Here is a 10064-nt window from a genome sequence, read left to right as displayed (position 1 = left end):
GTGCCAGGACTGCTTCCAGTGCCAGGACCTCACTGCTCCCAGTGCCAGGACCTCTCTGACTGACTGCTCCCAGTGCCAGGACCTCTCAGACTGACTGCTGCCAGTGCTAGGACCCCTCTGAATGACTGCTGTCAGTGCCAGGACTGCTTCCAGTGCCAGGACTGCTTCCAGTGCCAGGACCTCTCTGACTGACTGCTCCCAGTGCCAGGACCTCTCAGACTGATACTGCTACTGCTACTCTATCTCTTCCACAATCTTCCAATGCTCCAGAGACAGTCTGTACTTCAGACCATTACAATTTTGACAGAGGAAGATGTCATCTTCCAAAGAAGAAACAAAACTGAGGCAGATGATTGGGGAAATTAGCCGATGTCCCTCCTTGAGCGGATGTCCCGCCTAACATGCGTTTTGACCAACTTTCTCCTCTGTAAAGTGCAGACAGGTAGGCAGAAGCATTTGCAAATTGACTAATACTGCACTGGACTCCTTCAGACTGAATCAAATTGGATATGGACTGGACATTTGAGGCTTATACGTATTGAGGCTGCCGTTGGTGGAGAAACTGCTCTCTCTCTTCTTCTACCATGTATTTCTCCCTGTGTGATTGTCGAACATCTCTTGGTACAAAATGGCCGTTCTAGAAAGGGCAACTGCCCATTTGCCCATATGGTTAACCCGTCCATGAGAAAGAAGTCCTCGCTCTTTGATTCTGAGGGACTGACACTAAAACCCGACCTTTATCTGTTATATCCCCGAAAGATTTTCTGCTATCAAACTCCATTGTAGCTGCTGGAAATATCTTTGACTTAACGTTGTCTGCTTTGGACAGTTATCCATGGGGGGATGCATACAAGAAATTGGCTCAGAATTGCAAGGTATGTTGCCAATAACTAACTGTTTTCTTTTCTTTTTTTTCCGTTAAGAATACATTGACAAACATTACTGTTTTTTTTTTTTTTTTATGGAAGCCCATTCCCACTACTCAATGAAAAAAAAAAACGACTGAATTGTGATTTTCCGCCCTCACAATTCTGAGAATTCTGAGATAATAATACCTCAGAATTCTTACTTTTTTCATCCAGAGATATAAAGTCAGAATTATGAGGGGTGGGGGGCATGCGGGGAGTCACAATTCAGTTATTAGCTGTGACCAGCAGCTCTACTCTCTAAGTCTTAGAGACAACAGTCTCTTAGAGTCTAAGAGACTGTTGTTGATTGGTCAGTTGGTCCACAAAAAGTGCATTTCAGAAATTCACACATTTGGTCACAGCTATTGTGAATTTGCGCTTGTTTTCTTATTTTATTGGGTTGCTGGAATAGGCTTCCATAGGGGTTTGACCTCTAACTGTTTCTGTGGTGTGGTGGGGCTGTTTGGACCTGACAGGCCTCTGTCCTCTCTGCAGAGCATCAGTGCCGCAGCAGCAGTGCATTGTAATAGCTTGTCATGGGGTTCTATCCCCCTGTAATACATCGCTATTGTCTCGGAAAAGCCAATTACAGCACTGTGGATTCTGTCTCAGTGTTTTGCCAAATAGTGGGCACTATGGACTGAATGGGAATGGATGAGTGTCAGATTGAAAGCGGAGAGAAGATCTGAGGGCAGAGGATTTAGTCTGTGAGTCGCATGATTAGCTTCAGCCTGGTTTCATCATCCATCTACTGCCTAGATCTCCACCAGCTTCAGTACCATCCATCCAACTACATCCCCCTCTCCTCCTCAGGCCTCAGCTTTCCATTAACTCTCTCCATCTCTCTCTCTCTCTCTCCCCCTCAGCTTTCCATTAACTCTCTCTCTCCCTTTCTTTCTCTCCTTCTTTCTCTCTCTCTCTCTCCCTTTCTCACTTCAGGATAAGGGCCTCTAATGCAGTGGTTCTCAAATTAGGGGTCCGGGGACCCCCAGGGGTCCTTGAGGGGGTTCCAGGGGTCCCCAGCCAAAAGGGGGGTAATTTATTTTTGCTATAATTACATTCATAAGTAACACAATGACTATTTTGGTCATGGGTTTTATACACTTTCTGTAATAAAACATCTAAAAGTATCAATCTTATGATCATATGGGGGTCCGTGGGACAAAATCCTATCAAATGGGGGGGGGGGGGTCTGTGGTCTAATTTTTGTCAGTTTAGGGGTCCTTCATGTGAAAAAAATTGAGAACCACTGCTCTAATGAGCTGATAGCATTACTGTGTTAAAAACCCTGACAGTATTCTCATTGCCACACAGAAAGCATGTCACATACCTGCCAACAGTTCCGATTTTCACGGGAGTCTCCGTATTTGGCTCATAAATGGCTCTAGCGGTCTTAGTTTTAAAGCCAGAGCAAAGTTTCTGCTTTATGAATCTACAAGGCATACTGTACCCATGTATGCCTATACCAACCATGTCATGCTAACTTGTCTGGAAAGGTGCTAAATAACGCACCAAAGTTAGTTAAGTTTTGGCGAGGGAAAAACTGGCATGGCCATTTTCAAAGGGGTCTCTTGACCTGTCACCTCAAGATATCTGCATGAGAATGTATTTTATGGGTCTCGCCTTTACATATATGGTAGCTTTTATTTTCGATTGGGTTGCACAACCATTACTAATTGCATTGTGAATTGAATATGAACAAGATAATCTAAGCAATCTTTAGCTATGGAGATAGCAACACAGGGCTGAGTGATGACATCACTGATGATACTCACTGATGCCATAATCACCGATGACATCACAATTATTCGAGTGCCATCAATGATGACATAATCACTGAAGACATCACTCACTGTTGACATCACAATTGCTCGAGTGACATGACATCATTGGTGAATGGTGATATCACAATTGGACGAGCGTAAACTACAGTATATACATCAATGATGAGGTATCACTGAAGACATCACTCACTGAGTCACTGATGACATCATCACTGATTACATCACAATTGCATGAGTGACATCACTGCCAGCATCACAATTGCTCAAGAGTGAACTATTGAGAGTGAATACGTCCCCCACATTATGACATCATTATGACATCATCATTGCATCATATTATTATCACTAGTGACCTGGCCACCAGGGCGAGCTGTCTAGAACTGTATAACATAATCTGTGATCTATGACCTCATCACTTTATGTGACATCATCAGTGATTTATGAGATCATCGGTCATATAGCGGATGAGGTTTTTGGAACCAGACGATGGCTTCTGCCGCTGGGCTGCGACAAGTAAAAAAGATGTGTTTAAGATTAGGGTTAGGGTTTTCTTATCTAACCACGACCAGACCCAAACCCTAACCCTAACCCTAACCACATTGTTGTACTAAACCTAATGTCTAACCCTAATGTTTTATAAAAATGTGCATGTTTCCACCAGGAGTCAAAACCCAGTCCTCAGATTGGAAGGCACACAAGCCATAGGACCGAGAACACCCTGAGGTGCACTTTTTTCGCACCATCATATCCCTAATCTTAACCACATTTTTTTCCTTGCCGCACGTTTTCAGGAAGAAGCAATTGTGGCAACCAATCAAATGAGTTTGGGGCGGGGTTTTCCCGGCCCATACTAGGAAAAAATGTTGATCCAGGAAAGACACCAACACGGCGATATCAGGAGGTGCATGTATGTATGTACAGTATGTATGTATGTATGTATGTATGTTAAAGCCCCATTCAGCAACTTTTCCAACTTTTGCTATTGGAGAAACTGCGCCCTCTGGGCTCTATGTACATGTTGTGACATCGGGTACTCACCATGTGATGAAATAATAATCCATAGTTTTCGTAGCAAATCTTCACCGAGTTACTTCCTTGTTTTCATGAACACAACGCTTGCGCTGTACAGCACATGCGCGCATGCCTCCGGGACGCACGCACAAAACTGCTTAGTCCCATGAGAGGCCTTTGGAGGGTGCTTAGGGCAACCTGACAGAGTGCAGTGGTGATTTTTGTGAAATTCGGACAGCGCCACCTACTGGCAACACAAAAAGCAGTTTATCTCGAGAACCTTGGGGAGTGGGCTGCTGGGAACCCGACGGAGTGCGGTGCCAAATTCTGGACATGCGCATAGTCATTGCGCAACCTACTGGCAACACAAAAATTGGTTTATCTCTGTTCATCCGGTCCACTTCAAACTTGGGGTGTGCGCTTCCAGGAACGCGGTGGGGAGTGCACTGCCTGGAACCCGATTCAGACACGTGCACAGTCATACCGCCACCTACTGGCAACACTAAAAATGGTTTATCTCGAGAACCGTTCGTCCAAATCGACTTCAAAATTGGTGTGTGCACTGCTGGGGACCCAAGGACGTGCAGTGTCAAATTTTGTTCAACTTCAAACTGGGGGAAGGGGGGGAAGGGGGGGGGGGGGGGGGTTGGGGGGTGGTGCTCTGCTGGGGACCCGACTGTGCAGTTTGGTCACACCAAAAAAAAAGTTTTCCCATGGATCATCACCTCATCGTCTCCACCCTAGAAAGCTAGTTTCTAGAATCCAGAACAAATATTGACCCAACAGCTTTGGTAACAAAGTCAAAAGAAATTGAATGTTATAAGTGTTATAACAACCAATGCATTTATTGTACTAGTTTTGATACACATGCATCCCACAGATCCACCACTCCTGCAGTATTCCAACAGTATTCCAATTCATTCCTGGAGAAACACTCTTCCTGTTTGTTCATGTCTGAGAATGCCGTGTGCTGTACCGTCTGTGACAATTATGAAATGTGTGATTATTGTACATATGTCAAATATTGTGTATTTTCCGTGTATGATTTTGTGTATACTTGTGTAAATACATCTTTTGTTTTGTTGTACAATCAAGTCTGTAGAAAGTCCTGTTTGTCTAAATGTTTGGTGATACAATATTGTATATGAATCCACTTGTCACATGTGTGATGTTTGAGATTTCATTTGTATGTGTAGCAAGAAGACTGTTTTTGTAAAGAGAAATAAATTGATGACGGAGAAGAGGCTGGGTGAGAATCCATTTCAACTGAGACAGGACCATGACTGTAGACTGTATAAAGAGACAGGACCATGACTGTAGACTCTATAAAGAGACAGGACCATGACTGTAGACTCTATAAAGAGACAGGACCATGACTGTAGACTCTATAAAGAGACAGGACCATGACTGTAGACTCTATAAAGAGACAGGACCATGACTGTAGACTCTGTAAAGAGAGAGGACCATGACTGTAGACTCTATAAAGAGACAGGACCATGACTGTAGACTCTGTAAAGAGAGAGGACCATGACTGTAGACTCTATAAAGAGACAGGACCATGACTGTAGACTGTAAAGAGACAGGACCATGACTGTAGACTATATAAAGAGACAGGACCATGACTGTAGACTCTATAAAGAGACAGGACCATGACTGTAGACTCTGTAAAGAGAGAGGACCATGACTGTAGACTCTATAAAGAGACAGGACCATGACAGAGACAGGACCATGACTGTAGACTCTGTAAAGAGAGAGGACCATGACTGTAGACTCTATAAAGAGAGAGAGGACCATGACTGTAGACTCTATAAAGAGACAGGACCATGACTGTAGACTCTATAAAGAGAGAGGACCATGACTGTAGACTCTGTAAAGAGAGAGGACCATGACTGTAGACTCTATAAAGAGACAGGACCATGACTGTAGACTCTGTAAAGAGACAGGACCATGACTGTAGACTCTATAAAGAGACAGGACCATGACTGTAGACTCTATAAAGAGACAGGACCATGACTGTAGACTCTATAAAGAGACAGGACCATGACTGTAGACTCTGTAAAGAGACAGGACCATGACTGTAGACTCTATAAAGAGACAGGACCATGACTGTAGCCTGTATAAAGAGATGTGTGACATCACACATTGGTTTGTGGACTCCCATTTTGAAGCCTTTAGTTTGGCGTGTTGGCCGCTGCCATCTTGGTTCTTGCGTGGCTCACACAAGACAGCTGAGACCACGGGCTTCCCACAGAACCACAGCTCCGCCTGCTATTGGTTGGGGGCTGGAAAGGGGGGTGCACGTTACGGTGCAACATTGTTCTCTATGGAAAAATGACCCAACTGCTCTCTTGGTCTATGTCTTAAATAAACACTTTCCACATGAGTCTAGACGAGACTCATCAGTCATTCTTGCGCGGGTCCTCTAGCCATAGTCGGCCTGGCCATCGGGAGCACCGGGACAAATCCCGGGGGGCCGGTGGGCCGCTTGACAAAAAAAAGAAAAAGTTGTTGGTTGAGAGAGTGAACCCCAGCAGCCCACTTTAGACAGTGACCCCTAGTGGCCCACTTTGGGAATGCACCATCCCCACAGGATTACTCCTGTGGAAATAGTGTAGAAGTGAGTGACTAAGCTAATAACCATAACAGCACACAATTTATAATTGACAAAAATCTCTAAATAAATATACAGTATTTACCCTAATGAGAAGAGGAGCAAATATTGATGGTTAAAACTAAATAATGAAATAATCACAACAGTCTAATGTTAATCTAAAATTAGATATTCCTCTGAATCTGGCTTCAAACTACCAACATTTTAGAAAAACAGCAAAAAAAAATTGGCTGTGAGCTAAGGTCGCCGTCAAAAAATTTCTGTGGAGACCTTTGGTCATCGCTGAATTTTGGCTTGCTCTTGTGTTTGTGCGTCGATGGGGCGGGGGTTGCAGAGTATCCGTGCCGCGGCTGATTGAGGTGGGCTGGTCTGGGTAGAAAAGTCCAGGGCCGTTTTTTAGTCCCGACCCTGCCTCTAGCCATGGGAGGTCGGCTCCAATGGCTTCACGCGATATACACGTTATCAATCACAATGGAACTGTACCTAACTCACACAAAATGTTGCTATCCAATTCTACAGCGCCAATGTACTCCAAAATCTTCCGTAGTTTCCAATACCGAACCATTATTCACATGGAAGTTCCAAAGTGTTTAGCTCAGAAATGACACAGCCAATGACTGCTCCACAGGCTAGCCGGAAGTATCGGCTCGGCAGGGTTTTCCCGGCCCATACTTATCCAGGAAAGACACCAACACGGGGATATCAGGAGGTGCCTACAGTGCGTGTGTCTACATGTGCAGTTGACACCATCAAAAATCGTACATATCAGATTATCATGTAATGGGAATTCATTGACAGTTTAAAGAAAGACGAATGTCAATGTTTAAGACACCTTGCATAATTTATTGACACAATAATTGTACAAAAAACATTTTAATCAGATTTAACATTTCAGAAACGGCAAACCAGAGCAATGAAATCAACAGAGGAGCAGGTGGTCTATTACATAGTTCTGATGCACTGTGCATTTCTGAATCAATTTATGAAACAATTCACACATTCTACCATCATAGACAGTTGTTAACGAACGTCATGCTAACACTGTTGCTTTTTTATTCAAATTGAACAATTTCAAAGTGCTAACATCACTCACTGGTCGCATTTTTCAACAATTATTTTTAGTCTCTGAAAAATAAATTTTGGACGTTTTTGGGACAATACTGTACACCCCTAAACCCAAAGAATTGGATTGTCAAATGAAAAATAGCAGGAAAATGTTAACAAATGGAAAAACAATGGAAGAAAGCAAAGAAAAGAAAGACCTCTTAAAATCCTTCACATTCGAATGCACATTGTTTAAAGCAGAATTACAGTCAAAATGTTCAAGTATTTCTCCTCGGTGAAGGCCTGAGTTTTCCCTTAACAAGATAAACTAAAAACAATTGTACACCTGTATACCAGCAAAAAGAGCTAAAGGTGGGTATAAAACCATGAAGAAATAGCATAGCCTGGGTAAACCCAGCCTCCACATGACCTCTATGTGCTATCAGTCATGAAGAAACTTACGCTACAGGCATAGCCTGTGACGTCACGTTGAAGGCTGGGTTTACCCAGGCTAGGAATAGCAGGCTATACAAATGTAAAGGAACACACCAACATTTTAGGAGATTGGCCTATTTGCCATATTCCCGACAGTAAGACGAGAAGATAGATGCCCTTCTCTTCTCTGTGCGTGCAGTAGAAAGTAGCGACACGCTCCTGCTACTTAGCTTAGCACAATGACTGGTAGTCTGTGGAACGGCTAGCCTACCCCTGTTAAGTCACTAAATACACAATCCAACAATGCCTAAATGCTCTCTCATGTACTGTACATGTGACTCGTGCGATCACCACGCTATGAAATAATAAGGTAAAATTACGAGACATTATTTTGACAATTTTCTAAGCTAATACATAGCCGGAGCTTCTTTCCTGACAAAACCGGAAGCTCCATATTTGCTTTGAAAATGACAATGTCTAGTAATTTTACATTATTATTTCATAGTGTGGTGAATGCACGAGTCACAACATGTACATAAGACTACATGAGAGCGTTTTTCCCCTGTTGGAATGTGTATTTGGTGACTTGGTGGCAGAGGTAGGCTAGCCCATTCCACAGACTACCAGTCATTGTGCTAAGCTAACTAGCAGGAGGGGCACATCACTACTTTCTACTGCACGCACAGAGAAGAGAAGGGCATCCATCTTCTCGTCTTAGTATCGGGAATATAGTAGAACAATAGAATATAGACTACCTAAATATAAATAAATCTGACAATGGAAATTCACATTCTCTGCACCAAAAAATTACATTTTCGTTAAAATAACTTAACTTGAGGTTTACTCAATTCTCACATTGTGCAACTCAAACATTCTTATACTGTATCCCGTTTTGCACAGCAGGGTTGCTGGTACAAATGTGAAAATTTGGTAGGAGAAAGAGAAAGCCAGGTTCACATCATATTGGAAGAAGCTTAAGTCTGGGATGATGCCTCTTTGCTACAACTTGCTTACAACAGCGTTCACGTGTTCATCTCTCTCTACTAACTACAGTGGATGTTTCTTGCTTTTAGTACGTAACTGTTAAATTAGATTTTTAATACCTTGTACTACAGCATTGGTGGATTTGCTGACATATTAGCAACAAAAAAACATATTAGGAGGCTAATGTGAACACTTTTTCCTAGTTGATAGCTCCTATTTACCATAAATCCAATATGACATAGGCCGCAGCCACACTGATCCATTGTGTCTGTCGGTCTCCGTTCATTTCAATTCACTTTCAATGGGGGTACCTGTCGATCAAAACAGGTGGAAGTCTGATGGAGACTGTCCGGATAACAAAGTCCAACCCAGTTGAGCTTTTTCTGGATGGACGGATTCGTCACCATCCATTTAGCCAATCAGAGTTGCTCCTGTTTGTTTTGTAAGAAGAATAGCCACCACAGACACAAGGGTACGACCAAAACAAAGATAAAACAGAGAAAGCCTGGTACAACGCTGGGACGACTGGAGGTTTTCTAGGTCCGTTTCTTATTTGATTTATACTGTATAGTTAGCTTTTCTTTTTCTATGAAGTAGCAGTGTGGCCGCGGCCTTACACTCTTCGCTCCATCAGCAACTACAAACGAGATGCTCTTGAGCAAGGCACTTAATCCACAACTGATCCGGTGGAGCCACTCAGCGACCAACAGCAGCAGACTGTGGCTGCTGCACTGGTCAGCTCCCAGGGGTGAAAAAGAAAGAGAAAAGTTGTCACCATCAACATTGTTGGTCATCATTTGGCTCAATAATGTGATGTCACTCAGATCTTTGTTGGGAAATGCAGCTCTGGTCGGCTGTAGCCAGCACGTTCTGCGCTCAGCCTTTGAAAACAGTCTGGAGGTGTGACCTGCTCTCTCTCAGACTTCCTCATCGAGAAACATGGGAGCCTCGAGATTCCGAGTTCGGAAGAGCGATCCATGTAATTGTATCATGGATGCTGTTGCAGAAATGTCATGTCCTGCAAAATGTCCTTGTTTTTCCTACTTCAACAAAGTTGAACAACAGACCCTTGGGCTTCGAAAACCCGCTTAACATGTGGCAGTCTAACCAACACATGGTTCTGGTCCGACAATTTGCACTTGGAGGCATCTTGGAATTCCATGGTTGGAGTTGAAATCTCTAGATGCTATAGCTGTTGGGTGGAGTTGAAATCTATATGCTATAGCTGTTGGGTGGAGTTGAAATCTATATGCTATAGCTGTTGGGTGGAAGTGTTAAATCTATATG

Source organism: Poromitra crassiceps (genome assembly GCF_964638095.1).
Source record: "Poromitra crassiceps genome assembly, chromosome: 9".
NCBI lineage: Eukaryota > Metazoa > Chordata > Actinopteri > Beryciformes > Melamphaidae > Poromitra > Poromitra crassiceps.
This window is presented reverse-complemented; position numbering follows the sequence as displayed.